The sequence below is a fragment of the Macaca thibetana genome, chromosome 2, assembly GCF_024542745.1.
Source record: "Macaca thibetana thibetana isolate TM-01 chromosome 2, ASM2454274v1, whole genome shotgun sequence".
Taxonomy (NCBI): domain Eukaryota; kingdom Metazoa; phylum Chordata; class Mammalia; order Primates; family Cercopithecidae; genus Macaca; species Macaca thibetana.
Genome location: NC_065579.1, coordinates 53,608,265 through 53,628,112, shown reverse-complemented (window position 1 = coordinate 53,628,112; position 19,848 = coordinate 53,608,265). Strand labels below are relative to the sequence as shown.

General features: G+C 41.2%; 1 long non-coding RNA gene across 1 annotated transcript in view; it reads right to left on the bottom strand.

Moving 5' to 3' along the window:
- LOC126948256 (uncharacterized) overlaps positions 1 to 19,848 on the bottom strand; it is a 106,295-nt gene that overhangs the window by 3,970 nt on the left and 82,477 nt on the right. Inside the window, exons 2-5 of the long non-coding RNA XR_007723378.1 lie at positions 14,673 to 15,021; positions 12,595 to 12,658; positions 10,918 to 11,037; positions 1,850 to 1,991 (exon numbers count right to left, since the gene is read on the bottom strand). This is a non-coding gene — a long non-coding RNA (uncharacterized LOC126948256). The remainder of the gene's footprint in view (positions 1 to 1,849; positions 1,992 to 10,917; positions 11,038 to 12,594; positions 12,659 to 14,672; positions 15,022 to 19,848) is intronic.

The window sequence follows — 19,848 nt, the reverse complement described above, 5'->3', positions numbered from 1 at the left end:
CCACCTTGTTGAACTGACATGCAAAGGTAAGAGGGGTGCAGGAAAAGCAGTGCTCCAAGGGAAGAGGCCAGCTTTCCCAAGGTAGGAGGAATGAGGTGAGAGTGTTAGAAAAGAAACTGTACAGGTATGATAGTTTGCTAGCTATGGAGAAAGGATTCAACAGGCCAGAGTGGAAGAGAATGAGAAGGAGAGAAGAGATGGAAGCCTGGGGCAGAAAGATGTACAAAACTTCATGAGGATGATAGCTCGGAAGTGGATCAGTTGACTACATGGGCATAGGGGTAGAGGCTACACTTTGAACCTAGACCAGCATGAACAGAAGTGAGATCCATGGAAGATTTGGTCTCCAAGTCTCTTTGAGGTCAGAAACCTTGTTATCTTCCCAGAGGGATTACCAGGTTGCACCAGTGGGACCATCATCTTTCCACATCCTTGCTTAGGGAAAAAAGGAGAGATGTCATCCCTTTTGGCTCTCTAGAGAATCCACGTGCAGGTTTAAAGCTGAATAACGAAACCTGGCAATTTCTCTGGATTCCCTTTAAATCTCTCTGGAGTCAGAAATAGAAGCAACCTGAAGGAGGCAGAGAGGAACTGAAGGCCACAGGGCCTGCTAGGGCAGGGTGAGGGAGGCATTTTGCTCTCTTTTCTGGTAATTGGCCCACAAGGGCTGTTGTCTCCCCAAGGAGGCTACTGTTCCCCTCCCTAAGTCCTTAGTCCCAAAGCAGAGTGACAGCCGTGAGCCTGCTAGATCATCCATGTTGCCATAGCAACAGGCTTGCCCTTGGAGCAGTGGGTTCATGACAAAATGATCAGCCCTCTCTTAAAGGTTGTTGCTGTGTGTTGGACCAAGAATGCAGGCCAGGTGGGTGGGTCTGAAGGCCTGGAGCCAAGAATATTCAGGGTAGGAATTTTATCCCACATGGTGAAAAACCTGAAAAGTCTGAGAATGAGTACAAGCTAAATCCAACCAGCCAAGGGCCAAAACAGAAGAAACACTATTCAATCATCAAGTCTGAGGGACATCCCCAAGATGAATTTGGTGGGGGAAGGTAGGGAGTGGAGGTGAGAGTAAGAGAAGAAGCCAGAGCAAGAGGGGCTGGAGTGTCTGTGATTGTTTCCTTAGGCTGCTGGCTACATGTTGTGTTAGCTGAGCAGCATTAATAATACTCAGGGACTCTGGGTGGACACTAGCTGACCCCAACCCTGTTAAGCCATGGATAGCTTGCTTCCAACACCCATTCTTGCTCAATGAAAACCAATTCTGATGGTGTTCTAGGACTCCATCCTCACCTCTTCTTCAGTCCTTTCTCTTGGATGAAGTTCTTAGCATCTCTCTATGGGCCCATGAAACTGCGGATACCATCCAGGATACCTGACCAGTTTCTACAACCAGACATATTCCTAGATTCTCCTGTAGTTCTTAACTAAGATCAATCCACAGCTCTCTAGGCTGGGACCTAGTGGAATATAAGCTCCATCTGGGAAGGGTCTTTGACTGAGAGTTTATCACTGTATTCCTAACACATAACACAAGCCTGTCACATAGCAGGAGTTTAATAAATATTTATTAAACGAATAATTTAACAAGAGTGCTTGACAACTTTCATATCCCTCACCTACTCCAGGTTATTGGACTCTTCTGTGGGCACCTGCCATAGTCATAGTCCTGCTTCTTCCAGGATGGACCCTCTTAGATCCAAGACCTTCTACCCACTTGTCACTGAAAGCTTCTGTGACCAGAGATTCCTCGTTATACACCTGGGTGTGCCCATGGACACCAGTGCCAGCCTGGACTAGAACAAAGGTTTCACATGTTCCTTTAGCTACTGCAGTAGTAGCTTTTTTATACCCTTCTTGGTGACAACAGCATTAGTCCCCTGACCCAGACCTTGGGTCTCAGCCTACTTCCTTCTTGTCATCCTTTACAGGCAGCTCTATGAGAGTTGTGGTGATATTGTAGATGGCCTTGAGGGTCTCCCTGCTACAACAGCCTAGGAGTAAAAAGTAGGATTATAATAATGTAATTTCACTCTGATTCACACAACTGAAAAAGTGTAAAGCTTCTCTCCTAATACGCTAATATATATATATAAATATATATATATATATATCTGTTTTTAATTTTCTAAGAGCACTTACTGCTATTTGAAATTGCTTGTATATTTGTTATCTGGCTTTTTGTCAGTTTCTGTCATTGGAATATAAGCTTTTTGGTGTCAATAATGTCTGTTTCATTTACTACCTAAACAGTAAATGTCCAGTAACTATTAAGTGGATGAATTAATTACTCTGGATTAATCAGGGTCAGGGTAGGCCCTCTGTGTACCTATGAACCCAGATCTCTGACTGCATTGTGAAATGCTTATTTTCCTCTTCACTTGTTCCATCTTTCCTTGGGCACAGGTCCAGTCATTGCCTCTGATGTCAACACACTGCCAAGACACTTGGTGCTTCATCTTACATCTTACCCCCAGCGTCATCTTACATCTACCCATACCAGAGAACCAAGTTCTCTGACTGCATTGTGGAAGGCCCATTTTCCTCTTCACTTGCTCCATCTTTCCATGGGCACAGGTGCAGCCACTGCCTCAGGCATTCACCACACTGCCAAGGCCCTGGTGTTTCCTTTGCTATCAAAGCCCTCAGTGTCATCTTCCACCCGTATCTGCCCAAACCACACTGCACCAAGGAGCCTGTTGAGCTGGACCCAAGCCTGCATTTCCAACCCTGATAACATACCAGTGTGGAGATGTCCAGCCAGCTCCCCACTGAAGAGGAGGCAATCTCTTTCCCCTACACTTTGTATTACCCACATCCCAAAACAAGGCTGCCTTGAACTTCCAGATATTTTTTTTGTAAAAAGAACCTTTGGATCTTTGCAGTCAACTCCCTTGCTTAGGAATCTGGTATTAGCCCATCTCAATAATAAGCAGAATGCTATACCCAGGCATCGGTATTAGATTAAGCTCGCATGCAGTGTGTTTTTCCCAATCTTTTATCCCCAAGGTCCCTCGAGTTCTCTTCTTAGAGTCCCTAGGAAAGCCTCTGCCACTGCCTGTTCCCACAGCATGACTTGATGTGTCTAAATTCTCCTATGGGCACAGTTAGAGCAGCGGCCAGAATGGCCATAACGCAAGGAGTCTGGAGTTTACCCTGTGGGTGACAAGGAACAAATGGAGACCTTGGATAAGGAGATTTTCTTGGAGAACCAGTTCCTTAGATATAGATATGTATTGTCGATATGTAGGATGAGACATGGGAGAAGACTCTAGGCTGCCTTTGGTCATTATAATTCACCCTCCCAAAGATCCTGACTGAACAGAATTCCACTCCTTCCCTTATTTCTGTGAGTCAATAGTTCCCTCTGAATGTTGCTGGATTTCTGCTTTCTGGGCACATGGTATGTATGATTATTATTTTTGTTTTTTAATTTTTGTTTTTTTGGAGACAGAGTCTCGCTCAGCCGCCCAGGCTGGAATGCAGTGGCGCCATCTTGGCTCACTGCAACCGCCGTCTCCCAGGTTCGAGCAATTCTCTTGCCCCAGCCTCCTGAATACCTGGGATTACAGGCGCCCGCCACCACACCCAGCTAATTTTTGTACTTTTAGTAGAAACGGGGTTTCACTATGTCATCCAGGCTGATCTCAAACTCCGGACCTCAAGTGATCCTCTGAACTCAGCCTCCCAATGTGCTGGGGTTACAGGTGTGAGCCACCGCACCTGGCCCATTATATTATTCTTTCAACTTTTCTGTAAGTTTAGAATTTTTTAACTTATAAGTTAGAAAATGAAAGGGTTTCTTGTATATTAGATAGTTTTCTGTGGGCAAAGAACTTAGAACAATGCTTGGCTTAAGCATGCAAATAAATGTTACTTGTTCTGATTATTCTAGTGCTTTACATGGAGTATCATGTTTAACCCTGACAATGGCCTCGTGAAGTTCTGATTGTAGGATGCTGTTGGTCTCTCGCATCCCTTTTACCAGGCAGGTGCACACCTCTCCAAGCTACCGTAAAGTGTTGGTTGCTAAAGGTTTACAGCTCCCTTTTCTCTGGAAAATTGCCTTCAGTCAAACAGAAGCCGCCCCAGAGATTATACCCCACACCAACCCTGGGGGACAGTCAGCAACCAATGAGTAAGGAACAAAGAGGCATAAAAAGCTAGCCCTAGTGGTGGCCTGTAATCTCAGCACTTTGGGAGGCCGAAGCGGGTGGATCACCTGAGGTCAGGAATTCAAGACCAGCCTGGCCACCATGGCGAAACCCTGTCTCTACTAAAAATACAACAATAGCTGGGTGGTGCATGCCTGTAATCCCAGCTACTCAGGAGGCTGAGGCAGGAGAATCACTTGAGCCTGGGAGGCGGAGGTTGCAATGAGCTGAGATCGCACCACTGCACTCCAGCCTGGCAACAGAGCGAGACTCCTTCTCAAAAAAAAAAAAAAAAAAGCTAGCCTTTGCCTTAATGTAGGATTCACTTTGTGGTTCAAGAGCTCCCTGAGGATCAAACTGAAGCTGGACCCAGTTGAGACCACATCTTTACTTAGCTCCCCGCTTCCCTCTTCCCTTCCTGCCTTTGGACTGTGAGTCAAAAAATAAATCACATGTCCCCCAAACCTTTATCAGGTTCTGCTGCAAGGGAACCTGACCAGGAATAAACAGAGGTAAGGAAGGCTAAGAAACTTTCCCAGGAGCCTCCCCAGACCACACAGTAGTAGATTTGAACCCAGGTAGTCTGAGCTCATGGTCTTTAACACTGCTCTTCATATGTAAAGAACTTGTTATGTGCCAATGAAAGTTATGTCTCAAAAAACCTCAGCGCCAGCCTCCTTGCTCAGTTGCTGAGTATTGAAAGTCAATCAGACATGATTCTTATGCTTCTCATAGCCTGAAAACTCATGGATGAGACAAACATAGTCACCAGTGACAGCCAGTGGTTATAGTCATAAACACACACACACTCACACAAACTCACATACATACACAAACATACACACATATAAGCCTACACACATACATATACAAACCTATACAAACACATAAACACACATGGAAACCTGTACACATATGCACATTCACACATGCATATGCACCCAAGCCACACCCTTACAATGGAATCCCCTACAGCTGCTAAAAAAGAAAGTCATAGGCTGCATGTTCTAGGAATGTATTTGTTAATGCAATAAAGAAAATAAACAATATTTTGGAAATTTTAATCATATACATATGTTTCTTTTTAAAATATCAGTGGAATTGTTTTTTGTCTGTTTCCTTCATGTTTCTATATAATAGGATGTTTAAAAACACATAAACACATAAAACCTGAGGCATATTAATATTTGTAGAGGATATTTATGTAGGTCAGTAAATAATAATGGTACATGTGTGAAGCAACCTATAGCCTGATGAAAAGAAAATAATATAAAACTGTAGATTATTTAGGGAAGTAGTGATATGAACATTAACTCTTTATTCATTTGTTCTAACATTATTAAGCTATGTTTTCTAATTGCTGAATTCCCACAGAATCTGTGTTCTAAGGCCCTCTCCTCTAACCTCTCAGAGCTGCTATGTTTTGCTTTCTGATTCTGCAACATCCGTTGATGGTCACAATGTTGGGCCCCTGAGGCCTGAACTGATGTGAAATGAACACTGAACCTGAAGTCCTAGGTTGCAATTATTGCTTTATAATTTACTGACATCGACTTTGGGCAAGTCACCTCTTTGAGCCTCATTTGTCTCATCTGTGTATAAGTGGAGGAAATAAAATCTACTTCACAAGATTTTTGTGAAAATTAAATGGGGTAACATTTGGATGGCACCTAGCCCAGCACCTGAGAAGATGGAAATAAAGGAATGAATAAATCCATAGCCAATAAACAGCAAAGGGTGTGCACTTATTGCAAGATTCCCTGATTATTAATGCAACCCAGTACCCACAAGCAGCCATGAAAAGAAATCACAGACACTCCTTCACCTAGATTGACCAGTTAACATTTTGCCACATTTATTGTATATCTGCTGTTGTTATTATTACTAAGGGTGGGGATGGTGGCAGCAGTAGTAGTAATAGAAGTAGTTTTGGTGGAAACATTTGAGAATAAGTTCCCAGACATCGATCCTTTATCCATTAGATACATTGGCATGAGTTTCCTAATAGCAAAGACATTCTTTTACATATCCACAGTAAAATAATCAAATTCAAAATTTAACAGTGATCTACAGTTTATATTCAAATTTTCTTTCTTTCTTCTCTCTCTCTCTCTCTCTCTTTCTCTCTCTCTCTGCCTCCCTCTTTTCTTTTGTTTTTTGAGAGGAAGTCTCACACTGTTGCCCAGGCTGGAGTGCAATGACATGATCTCAGCTAACTGCAACCTCTGCCTCCCAGGTTCAAGCAATTCTCCAGCCTCAGCCTCCCAAGTAGCTGGGATTACAGGCACCTGCCACCACGCCCGGCTAATTTTTTATATTTTTAGTAGAGACGGGGTTTCATCATGTTGGTCAGGCTGGTCTTGAACCCCTGACCTCAGGTGTTCCACCTGCCTCAACCTCCCAAAGTGCTGAGATTACAGGCATGAGCCACCACGCCCAGCCTATATTCAAATTTTCAAATTGTCCCAATGTTGTCCTTTATAGCTTTTTTTTTTTAAATCCAGGATCACATATAGTTGTTGTTTGTATTCTTTTCCTTTTTTGTCCTATATGAGAAATCTTTGTCTATTCAATATCACAAAGGTTTTCTTCTGTTTTCTGTTAGAAGTTTTATAGACCAGGTGTGGTGGCTCATGCCTGTTATCTCAGCACTATGGGAGGCCAAACTGGGAGAATTGCTTGAGCCCATGCATTCAAGACCAGCCTGGGCAACATAGCGAGACTCTGTCTCTACAAGAAAAATAAAAATTAGCCGGCCATGGTGGCACGTCTGTGGTAGCAGCTACTTGGGAGGCTGAGGTGAGAAGATGGCTTGAGCCCCGGGTTTGAAGCTGCAGTGTAGCTGCAGTGAGCAATGATGGTGCCTCTGCACTCCAGCCTGGGTGACACAATGAGACCTCATCTCAAAAAAAAAAAAAAGAAAAAAAAGTTTTATAGTTTTAGCATGTATTTTTAAGTCTATAAATAGATATTTAACTTAATAGACTAAAATCTATTAATATCATTGTTTATTTGATGCTCATATTTTCCCAGTTTTCCCAGTAGAAGCCCCTTCAAGGGCAGTTTCCATAGTCTTTTGACAGATTCTCTTAATTTTTTGAACACTTTCTTATTTTCTGGCACATGATGTTTCAGGCTCATCTTGTACTTTAACTGCTCCAGCCCTGGAATCAGCATTTTTCCAAGAAGCCCTCACTCCTTTTAGTGTGAGTGGTATTTAAAAACCAAGATCTGGTTACTAGTTGCTCATTGCTATTGCGTATTACTGCTTCTAGATTCTTTTAGAAGACAGAGCTAGGAAATATCTGTCTATCTGTCTGTCTGTGTAGAGTATTCCAATTCCAGTGCAACAAGTTAGATTCTTTTTTGTCTTCACTCATTTTGTATTTGTATCTGCCTTCTCCCACAGTGAGAACCCTGGCTCCCAACACATTATGTATGTACCTGTTTGCTTAGTTCTACAATACACAAAATAGTTTTAGAATTGCTGTAACTATGGTCTACAAAAAACCTAGTAAACAGAGTTTAAGTGTTTTTATTACTTTTTTTGTTTGTTTTTTGACTGAAGATAGTTAGCCAAAGTATTGTATTCAAATGTTACTTGAATTATTTTATTTTCCATGTAGATGTGCTATTCATTTGAAATATAGTAATTGGTTTCTGTTTGCATTCAATTTGCATTTTTTTCTCATACTTGTTTTTATTTAATATTATTTTTGAATTTATAGAGCATTAATATGGTTTTAAAATAAAAACTATATAAAATATATACTCATAGAAGTATCAATTCCTCTTCTCTTCCTTTCATTCTATTCTTATCCACCATCTACGGATAATAATATATTAATTTCTAGTACATATTTCCTATGGTTTATTTATTTATTCATTTTATTTATTTATTTATTTATTTATTTATTTATTTATTTGAAATGGAGTCTCACTCTGTCACCCAGGCTGGAGTGCAGTGGCACGGTCTCTGCTCACTGCAACCTCGCCTCCCGGGTTCCAGTAATTCTTCTGCCTCAGCCTCCTGAGTAGCTGGGATTACAGGTGTGTGCTACCACACCTGGCTAATTTTTGTGTTTTTAGTAGAGATGGGGTTTCACCATTTTGGTCAGGCTGGTCTCAAACTCCTGACCTCATGATCCACCTGCCTCAGCCTCCCAAAGTGCTGGGATTACAGGCGTGAGCCACCATGCCTGCTCAGCCATTCCTATGTTTTTTGGTTTTTTGTTTGTTTTTCTTTAAGAAATAAGCTTTCTTACTCATATGGCATACCATATATATTCTTTTGTATTTTGTTTTTTTTTTTTTTACTTGATCACGTACCCTGAAAATCACCCCGTATCAGTTCATAGAGATCTCCTAATTCATTTCCCTAGCTGCAGAGCACTCTATTGTGTTGATATCATAGTTTATTAAACCAATCTCCATGCCAGGGATTTTAGGTTGTTTATATACCTTTTCAATTGCAAGTAATGCTGTGTAGGTATTTTTGTATTGTTAGAGGTAGTATCAGTCTGGACACAGAGACCATGCAATAATTAAAATAGGAGAGATTTAATATTAAGTTATTAAGCTATGATACAATAATATAAAGATGTAAAGAGAACTCTAAAGTTGGGCTGGCAAACTTCTTTATAATGGAACAGATAGTGAATATATTAGGCTTTTTTTTTTTTTTTTTTTTTTTTTTTTTTTTTTTTTGAGACGGAGTCTCGCTCTGTCGCCCAGGCTGGAGTGCCGTGGCTGGATCTCAGCTCACTGCAAGCTCCGCCTCCCGGGTTCCCGCCATTCTCCTGCCTCAGCCTCCCAAGTAACTGGGACTACAGGCGCCCACCACCTCGCCCGGCTAGTTTTTTTTTTGTAGTTTTAGTAGAGACGGGGTTTCACTGTGTTCGCCAGGATGGTCTCGATCTTCTGACCTCGTGATCCACCCGTCTCGGCCTCCCAAAGTGCTGGGATTACAGGCTTGAGCCACCGCGCCTGGCCTATATTAGGCTTTCTAGGCCATACTTTCTCTGTCATAACCATTCAATGCTGTATAGACAACACATAAATAAATGGACCTGGCTGCATTTCAATAACATTTTATTTACAAAACAGGTAGGGAGGTGGATTTGGCCAGAAAACTGTGGGGTTTGAACACAGTTTGCCAACCCCTGTTCTAAAGAATGCCCTAATAGGGTCAGCCAGGCACAGTGGCTAACACATGTAATCCCAGCACTTTGGGAGGCTGAGGCAGTCGGATCACCTGAGGTCAGGAGTTTGAGACCAGCCTGGCCAACATGGTGAAACCCCATCTCTACTAAAAATACAAAAATTCACCGGGTGTGGTGGCGGGCGCCTGTTATCCCAGCTACTTGGGGGGCTGAGGCAGGAGAATCACTTGAACCCGGGAGGCGGACGTTGTAGTGAGCTGAGATTGTGCCACTGCACTCCAGCCTGGGCAATAGAGCCAGACTCCATCTTAAAAAAAAAAAAAAAAAAAAGAAGGGCCTAGGGAGAGTGCCAAAGGCAGCACAGAGCTGGAAAGGAAACCCCCACCTTCCTAATGAGGTTAAAACCTAGTTGAAGAAGGTGTGGTTGCAGCCTACTAGATAGCCCAGCATTTGCTGGGTTCCCTGGTCCAAAGTTTGCCATAGCAGGAAACAACCTCAGGCACACAGGTACACAGAGATGGTCAGGGACCCACATGGAGCCACTTAGTGTACCCACCAGGAGGCCCACAGCAAGCTGGTCATTAGGCCTAGGCAGGGAATTGGAGGTTGCTAAGGGACCAAGCACTCAGGTACCACCTGATTCCACCATTGTCCTTCTACTGCCTCCACTCCCACCCCAGCCATTGCCCCACTGACAGGCTGTGCAGTAGGGGAAGTAAAAGCAAAATGCAGCTTACCAGAACTAGAAATTGCCCCCATTTCTCCTGCAATGTCCCTCCAGTGCCCTCTACTGACAAAGGTTAATGAACATCGTGCTCTCTGTTGAGGAGAAATGCTTAAAGAGTCCAGTTCATTACCCCAGAGCAGGTACTGAAGGGTAAATTTGAAGCTGAAGTCTCCTAGGGTAAATTCTTAAAAGTTGAATTTGTGAATCAAAGGGTAAAAAAATACTTTGCTAGTTTTTGATGAATTTCTTTCAGTGCGGTTGTATCGTTCTGCATTGCCACCAAAATGTATGAGAATACTATGTGTTATTTTACAACTTCATCAATGGCATTGCCAAACTTTTTACTTTCTGTCACTATGATTGTTATGAAATCTTATCTCATTGTAGTTTTTTGTTTGGTTTGGTTTTTTTAGATGGAGCCTCGTTCTGTTGCCAGGCTGGAGTGCAGTGGCGCAATCTCTGCTCACAGCAACTTCCGCCTCCCGGGTTCAAGCAATTCTCCTGCTTCAGCCCCAACTGGTAGCTGGGATTACAGGCACGCACCACCACACCTGGCTAATTTTTGTATTTTTAGTAGAGATGGGTTTCACCATGTTGTCCAGGCTGATCTTGAACTGCTGACCTCAGATGATCCACCCGCATCAGCTTCCCAAAGTGCTGAGATTACAGGTGTGAGCCACCCAGGCTGGCCTCATTGTAGTTTTAATTTACATTTCTTTTACTATTTGTAAAGTTGAACATCTTTTCATATGCTAAGAGTCTCCTCTTGTGATAAACTGTTCGTATCTTTCATCCACCTCCTCACAGGGTTAGGAAATAAGTTCTTAAACTAGCTTAAAGCAGGAAAAAAATCAGGTGAGCTACAACTGCAAATTACTTAGGAAGGAATAGTTTTGTAGAACTCTTGTTGTTTTTCCTAAGTTAGACACCAAAGTTTAATATAAGTTCAGTTTATTTCAATATTTACTGAAACCTTCCTGTGGGCCAGGCACCAAAGCTGCAGAGGAAGACACAATCCTTGCTATTAATGAGCTTAGTGTGAAAACAGACATACAAAATCACTTGGGAAATAGTAGAACATAGTGATTAAAATCTGAATTAGGGTATGTATGGACTTGGGTCCAAATTCTGACATTGCCATTTGAACAACTAGCTGTGTAATATTGGATGCGTCATTTCTATCTTTGTACTTCAGTTTCTTAAGGCAGAGATAATAATATATATCATAGAAATATTATAAGAACTACATGAGATAGTATATGAAAACAACTGGGCCGGGCGCGGTGGCTCAAGCCTGTAATCCCAGCACTTTGGGAGGCTGAGACGGGTGGATCACGAGGTCAGGAGATTGAGACCATCCTGGCTAACACGGTGAAACCCCGTCTCTACTAAAAAAAAATACAAAAAACTAGCCGGGCGAGGTGGCGGGCGCCTGTAGTCCCAGCTACTCGGGAGGCTGAGGCAGGAGAATGGCGTAAACCCGGGAGGCGGAGCTTGCAGTGAGCTGAGATCGGGCCACTGCACTCCAGCCTGGGCGACAGAGCGACACTCGGTCTCAAAAAAAAAAAAAAAAAAAAAAAAAAGAAAACAACTGCATGCTGCTTGGTATATAGTAAACATATGACAAATGTTAGCTAATAATAATAAATTAAAATGAAATATTGAGTAGTGACAAAATGATAGAGGAATTTACAGCACACCATGATTGCATATATAAGCTTATTTCATTTTAGCTGAATTTAAATATATTATAACTAAGCCATGAAAAATGTTTAAACCATATGCAATTGTTCAGTTTAATAGGAGAATCTATCAGAGTTTTTCATATAATTTTCTTAGGTATTGATAAAAGTAAATACTTAACAGAAAAATCACAAATACTGAAACAACTAATCTGACATTCTGAATTGTTAATTATATAAATAAAGTGTTAGTAAAAAATACAAGACTATAGAATTTACATATTATTGTCATCCTTATTGACAGTTTTAAGGAACTCAAAGATATACTTCAAGCAGGGAATTACAGTTCAATTGATTGATTCATTTACTAATTTTCTTTCAGTCTCTCTTTATTACCTAATATATTCTTAGAAACAAAAGTTGAATTCAAGGGTTACATTTAATGTAAAATATAAAATATCAAATGTTTAAATATATTTAATAACAATGCTCAACTCACTATGATACAATGTATTCTAACTTTTCTACTTCAACAGTCAGCAGAAATTTTCTAGGAACCATAATCTTGATTATTCCAAATGTACAGCTATGTGCACAGCCATTAGAAAAAACAATTGTTTTATTTTACCTAGTTACAAATACTCCAGATATACCTTTGAGGGAAATTAACAAAACACAGAAAAGCAAAAATGAATAAAAGTCACATATAATCCTATCACTTGGAGATAAACTGTATTTGGGTTGTACCATAGTAAAACAAGTATTTATTGACTTCCCATTCTATGAAGGTGTATTAGTCCATTTTCACACTGCTATAAAGATACTACCTGAGATTGGGTAATTTATAAAGAAAATAAATTTAATTGACTCACAGTTCTGCATGGCTGGGGGGGCCTCAGGAAACTTAAAATCGGGCAGAATGGGAAACAGGCACTTCTTACATGGTGGCAGGCGAGAGAGAGAGAGAGAGAGAGGAGGGGGAGAGAGGGGAGGAGAGAGAGAGAGAAAACTGTTAAACACTTATGAAAGGATCAAATCTTGTGAGAACTCACTATCACAAGAACATCATTGAGGAACTACCCTCATGATCCAATCACCTCCCACCAGGTCCTGCCCTTGACACGTGAGGATTATCGGAATAACAACTAAGATGAGGAGATTTGGGTGAGGACACTAATCAAACCTTATTAGCAGGTCCAGGTTTTGGGGGTTTTTTTTTTTTTTTTTTTTTGAGATGGCGTCTTGCTCCGTCACCCAGGCTGGAGTGCAATGGCACGATCTCGGCTCACTGCAATCTCCACCTCCTGGGTTCAAGTGATTTCTCCTGTCTCAGCCTCCCAAGTAGCTGGGATTACAGGTGTGCACCACCATCCCTGGCTAATTTTTTGTATTTTTAGTAGAGACAGGGTTTCACCATGTTGGCCAGGCTAGTCTTGAACTCCTGACCTTAGATGATCCACCCATCTCAGCCTCCCAAAGTGCTGGGATTAAGGTGTGAGCCACCATGCCCTGCCAGCAGGTCTAGTGTTAAACTCTGGAACTGCTTGGGCCACAGGGAGGTGGGAAGCAACTCTGTACTATTAGACTGTTCCCTCCTGAACAATTGATGGCCCCTGCTCTCTGGGCTGGAGACTTGGTCTGTAAAATCTGCTCTAGAGTGTCAAGCTACATTCCACATAAAATAGTTGTGTGTGTGATGATGTTCTGGGGACCCAGATGGCCATGCACAGCACTATGTAGTAACACAGACTCTAAATTCTAAAAACACACATGCAATGATAACTTTTTCCAGTGGTTGTCATCTTTGATTGGGTAAGGAAAGCTAGTGCTCGTTGAAATTTTGACAGAACTTAAAGCCCTGCTTGGTTTTAAAGAAACTTGATGTCCAGAACCGAACTCGTAAGACACAAATTATCAGGTGATTATTCTTGTGTAAAAAGTGGTCTTCTTTACTAAAGCATTTCCTGCTATCACTTTTTAATTCTACTACATTAACTGAACAGGGGCTACTGTGAGTTATTTTCAGTTGAGTTCCACAAATATACTGAAATTTTCTATTTAATTTACCAGAAATTTATTTAAAGTATAAATTTTCAAGAGCATACTAACTGTATACACCTCTAAATATCTCAAAATTTGACTCTTGCTTGGAACTGTGGAGGAAACCAGCTCCATGATTTAGCCGTACATTGTTTCTATTAACATTAGTTCCATTAGAATGCAACTCAATAGATGGGGTTTCCAAACTTTGCTAAAATTGCATTGGTTTGCAGAATAGCTATAGTTGTGTTAAGATTCATATCTTCCATAACAGCTTCTAATATTAAACTTTAAAGATCTTAAATTGATTTAGGTATGTTATTGGGTTCTCAGATAGGTCTTTCTTGTCATCTTTTCTCCTGTGGTCCCCTGTCATTATTGGTATCAAAACCATCTCATTGACTGACTTCTTCAAATGTCAGAATAAAAGAAAATATGAGTCCAAAATGTGCCTGTCACCTTGCAGGCTCATTCTCTGAGAAATATTTTTTGGTGTATATTTAATTAAATAAAAGGCATAGTGCTCAGCAATTGCCATTTTGACATATTCTATTTAAGGATTGATTGCATTTTCTAATATTTGTGAATGATATTAATATTCAAAAAAGAATCACAAGGGACCATCTGGAGTTGAACAGAAAGCAAGTGTTCAATAAATGACTCTCAGAAAGACTGCCCAACAGTTTTATATGTTGCTGGTGAGAATGTAAATTGGTAGAACCTTTCTGGAAAGCAATTTCGCAATCTATGATTTGATTTATTAATTCCATTTGGGAATTTATCATAAGGAAATAATAAAAGATGCAAAGATATTTGTGCAGAGATGCTGATCATGTTAATTGGTAAAATGGTGAACATTAGAAAAAACTTAAAACCCCTCCATATGGGATTGGTTAAATAGATATATTACCTCCTTTTGATGGTGTGGCTGAGACTGCTTGCTGGTTGCTCAGTCTCCATTCTCCTCTTCTTTGTTGTTAACAAGACTCTATATTATTGGAGCCAGCAACGTGCTTATTAACAATACCGTATTTCACAGCTTTCCTCTCAGACAAAGATGACCAATGAGATAAGAGCAGAAGTCCTTGGGTGGGACTTCCAATTACCTGGATCCAGCTGCCTTGATCACTGATATGATGGCTGAAACTCCAGAAGTCATTTGGGGACCATGAGAGAAAAGCCAGGAGAATTGTAGTGACTGCAATTCTGACATTCTTGAACCACTGTAACAAAGCCAACAACTGCCTCCTTCCAGATGTCTCATTATATGAGAAAAAAATAATAAACCATTATATGCTTATGCTAGTCAAACTCTGTTAATAGCAGCCAAACACAAGTCCTAACTGACACAGATGAAACATTTTGCAACCATTTAAAATTATCTTTCTGAAAAAATAGAGTATAATATTAAATGAGAAGAATATAAAACTCTGTATGTGGTATGTCTATTTTGTTATTAAATTAGACATATACATTATATATGAATGAATACGGCTATGTAATACATTAAAATGTTGATAGTGCCTGTCTCAGGATTATGTTTTTTTGTTTTGTTTTGTTTTTCGTTTTTTTTTTTTGAGATGGAGTCTTGTTCTGTTGCCCAAGCTGGAGTGCAGTGATGTGATCTCAATTAACTGCAAGCTCTGCCTCCTGGGTTCACACCATTCTGCCTCAGCCTCCTGAGTAGCAGGGACTTCAGGCGCCCGCCACCACACCCAGCTAATTTTTTGTATTTTTAGTAGAGACGGGGTTTCATCATATTAGCCAGGATGGTCTCCATCTCCTGACCTTGTGATCTCCCTCCTCGGCCTCCCAAAGTGCTGGGATTATAGGCGTGAGCCACTGCGCCGGGCCAGGATTATGGGTTATTTATTACGATGATGATTTATGCTTTTTTATGTTTTTAAATTTTTCAACATTGAGAATTTTTTAAAAATGTTTTTGAGATTGCCCAATATGTACACATGACTGGTGGGAGGGTAAATTGGTTACATCTACACATTTTGTAGAGCAATTGGTCAACATAGATTAAAAGTTTTTATAGTTTTTGTAACTTTAGCTTTCTATTTTCACTCTGAGGTGTCTATCTTGGTAAAATGAGACCCAAACAAAGAATTATGCACAGTGATGTTTACTATAACATTATGTATGATACCAAAAAAATGAAAACAAACTCAATGTCCAACATTAGGAAAGTAGTTAAATAAATTATGATATATCCATCTTATTTTACAAATACATAGAAGTTCCAGTTAAAGCAAGAGAGAGAACAGTTTGGAACTAGGTTTAGAGTTATTTACATATTTTCAAATCCCCCCACTCACTGAGGCAACAATGGGCATAAGTGGAAGGGAGGGGTAGAAGACATTTCTACCCTCAGCTAGAATCAGATTTCTGTCTGAATTTCTGTCTGAATCCACGGCAGGAAAACAGCTTTGTTGAGAAAGAATAATTTTCTTTTTTTTTTTTTTTTTTGAGACAAAGTTTTGCTCTGTTGCTCAGGCTAGAGTGCAGTGGCTTGATCTCGGCTTAATGCAACCTCCGCCTTCTGGGTTCAAGCGATTCTCCTGCCTCAGCCTCCTGAGTAGCTGGGACTATAGGCGTTCACCACTATGCCCAACTAATTTTTGTATTTTTAGTAGAGACGAGGTTTTGCCACGTTGGCCAGGTTGGTTTCTAACTCCTGAGCTCAGGTGATCTGCCTGCCTTGGCATCCCAAAGTGCTGGCATTATAGGCAGGAGCCATCGGGCCCTGCTGATAGAAGAGTTTTCTAAACTGTGTTAATAGGTTAAGGGCCAATCCTAGCAGAGTCAGTTCTTCAAGTTCTTTCTCTCTGCCATGGAAATGAGACCTCGAGATTGCCTGTCTGGGTAAAAGGAAGATATGGTGTTCTGGGTAGGGAATCTTGGAGTTCACCCCTTCCTGCTCAGAGGAAGCAGCAGCTGCCCTTTGTGCTCCACATCATGGGCCCTTGGCTTGCTTATGGTGCTGTGGAGCCTAAGTAGAGGCTGCCATTCGTGATGATAGTCCGTAGCAGGGCCCACCTTTCATCTCTCCATTTCTCTGCAGCCACACTGGGGAGTGGGTTGGATACCTCAACCAATGGAAAATGAGAGTCAGTGAATAAACCTCCCAGCCTCCCATCCTTTGGAAGCACCATTCTGAGGTGTATTCTACCCAACATCCCCAGAAGTTCCCCAGTAGGATTGAACCCCAATTGCCCAATGGCAACTAGTGCAACAACACACTTTGTTTTAGCTTTTCCTTCTTTCCCATTTCTTCCCTGTTCTCACTTCTGCACTTTTGTTTCCTGGAATCACCTTCCAAGTAAACAACCAGCATCCCGATCCTTACCTCCGGCTCTGCTTTCAGAGAAAACCGACCAAGACAAATGGAGTGTGGGAAAACAGAAAAGGCAGAGAGGTATGGACTCTCTTTTGCCCCAGTTTGGAAGCTCAGAAACATTGAGAAATAACTCATTTCACCTGGTATATTTGACCAACATTTTTTAATTTAAAAAATGAATAAAAAAGAATATAGCAGAGTGCATATCATGTAGAAAGGGGAAGTACTGTCTCATGAAACTTCTGTTTCAGCAATGTGTATGTGTCAGTTTGTGTGTACAGCATCACAGTGTATGATGTATTTCTTCCTGTGGATTGCGGTATAAAAGCTGGAAGGCCTTTTTTGGTATCAAGAGGATACTAGGCTGGGTGTGGTGGCTCACACCTGTAATCCCAGCACTTTGAGAGGCTGAGGCAGGTGGATCACCTGAGGTCAGGAGTTCGAGACAAGCCTGGCCAACATGGTAAAACCCCATTTCTACTAAAAATACAAAAATTAGCCAGGCATGGTGGTGCACGCCTGTCATCCCAGCTACTCGGCAGGCTGAGGCAGGAGAATCATTTGAAACCAGGAGGCGGAGATTGCAGTGAGCAGAGATCATGCCACTATACTCCAGCCTGAGTGACAGAGCAGACTCTGTCTCAAAAAGAAAAAAAAAAGGCCAGCCGTGGTGGCTCATGCCTGTAATTCCAGAATGTTGGGAGGCTGAGGCGAGTAGATCACCTGAGGCAGTAGTTCGAGACCAGCCTGGCCAACATGGTGAAACCCCGTCTCTACTAAAAATACAAAAATTAGCCAGGTGTGGTGGTGGAGGTTGCAGTGAGCCGAGATCGTGACACTGCACTCCAGCCTGGGGACAGAGCAAGACTCCGTCTCAAAAAAAAATTAAAAAAAAAAAAATAAGAGGATACTTCATGGGTACAAGGAATCTCTGTTGTGCTCCAACAAAATAACCTAAATATTTAAAAGAAAATTTTAATGACATGGGAAACTACTTGTGAACCATTACCAAGATTGGGACTTGAAGTAATTGGTAACAATTTTAAAATATTGAATACAGTATAACTTCAACTATGTGAGAAAAAAACTGAAGTAAAAAACCAGAATCATTCACTCATTTCGAGCTTTATCCAATAGGTAGATTCCAAAAACACCATACACAATTTAAAGGTACCTAAATTAAAACAAGTGTTCTCACATGAAATCAGGCAAAAGCAGGAGACACATTTTTAAAGGTCACAATGAAGCTATTTTTTTTCTGGCTTTTCAAATTAATATGAACAATAATTAATGATTCGGCTTGGGGGAAAGGTGAGCCAAAAAAATCATGTTCATTCACAAAGCAAACAAACAAAAGGAGACTGCTGATACCTAGTGAACCACAGACAACAGCGAGCCTATCAACAGCTGTGTTACTCTGTCTTTCCTAGGAGAAGAATTCTTCCTTTAGAAGGCGGCCATGTGCATTATCAGCACTAAAATCTTGGCCACCCAGAAAGTATTGTTCTGAGGGTGTTCGCACTGAGCATGCCCTGGTAAGTGCTTTGACTGACAACCTCCCGGTGGACTCCAAGGTTGAGAGGCTTCTATTACTCACAAAGCCAGAGGCCTGCCTGAGCTACTGACATTTTCCAGTCATTGCCGCATTTCACAATCTCCATAAGGAGCAGGACTCTGCAGCTCTTGTTCCACAGTGCCTGGAACTGTGTTTTCTATGCAGAAAAAAAACATTTGTTGGATGAAAGAGGGAAAGTGAAGGGAGCACCTGTTCACAGATCCTAATCTTAGAAACATTCACGGCCCCAGGGAGGAAGAGGAGGCTGAGTGATGGTCCTGCTTCATGTGGCTGCAACAGCTGTATACCTTCCAGCATTGGCTGCGGCCTCCTGGGCACTTCAGACATGGCAGTTTCCACAGATTCTGCTGCCATCACCCATTTAAAAGACAATTGTGTGTGTCTGCTTTGAAAAAGGTGTGATGTTTTCACTGCTTTATTGAAAAAGCATGTAAGTTAATTGTTAATATGTTGAGTGGAAGGCATATATAACAAAATATTAATCATGTTTTCTTCTAGATAATGGGGTTATAGGAGGCAGCAAAATTACTAGGAATTTTAGCTCCTGTTTTGGGCCAAGCCTTGAACCAATTTTCTATATACTAGAACTATATTTTATTCTTGCATTAACCAGTGAGACAGGTACCATTATCCTTATGTCATAGAGGAGGAACATGTTTAATATTATTAAGAGTGAATAGTTATTGAGCAAAAAAGATGAGCCAAAAATAATGCTGAAAGCTTTACTTACTTCTCACAACAACCCTATGAAAAAAGTACATTTATCTTCCCGTTTTACAGATAAGGAGAAGTAAGGCTTTAGAGAGGCGACTTGAGAGGAAAGAGTGAACAGAGCAGGTCTGGTGGTTTACTCCTTGCTCTCTCCAAAGGAACCATGATTGGCCCTTGGTCAACCCTTAGGAATGTGGCCCTGAGAGAGTTCTTCATGTTATAATTGATAATTTTGCTTTATACATCTGATCAATGGACCATGTCTTACTTGCTTGTCAAGTTGCCTTGCACTAACGTCAAGGTCGTTGATGTGCACCTGGTTTCATTGTTGGGTTCTGGATTTTGGTCGCCATGGTAGATTGTGTAGCAGGATGTTCCTATGCTAACAGCCTCTGTAGAAAGACCTTGGACCCTGAGACTCAAAGAGTCTTCCCTGGGCAGAGACATTTCACC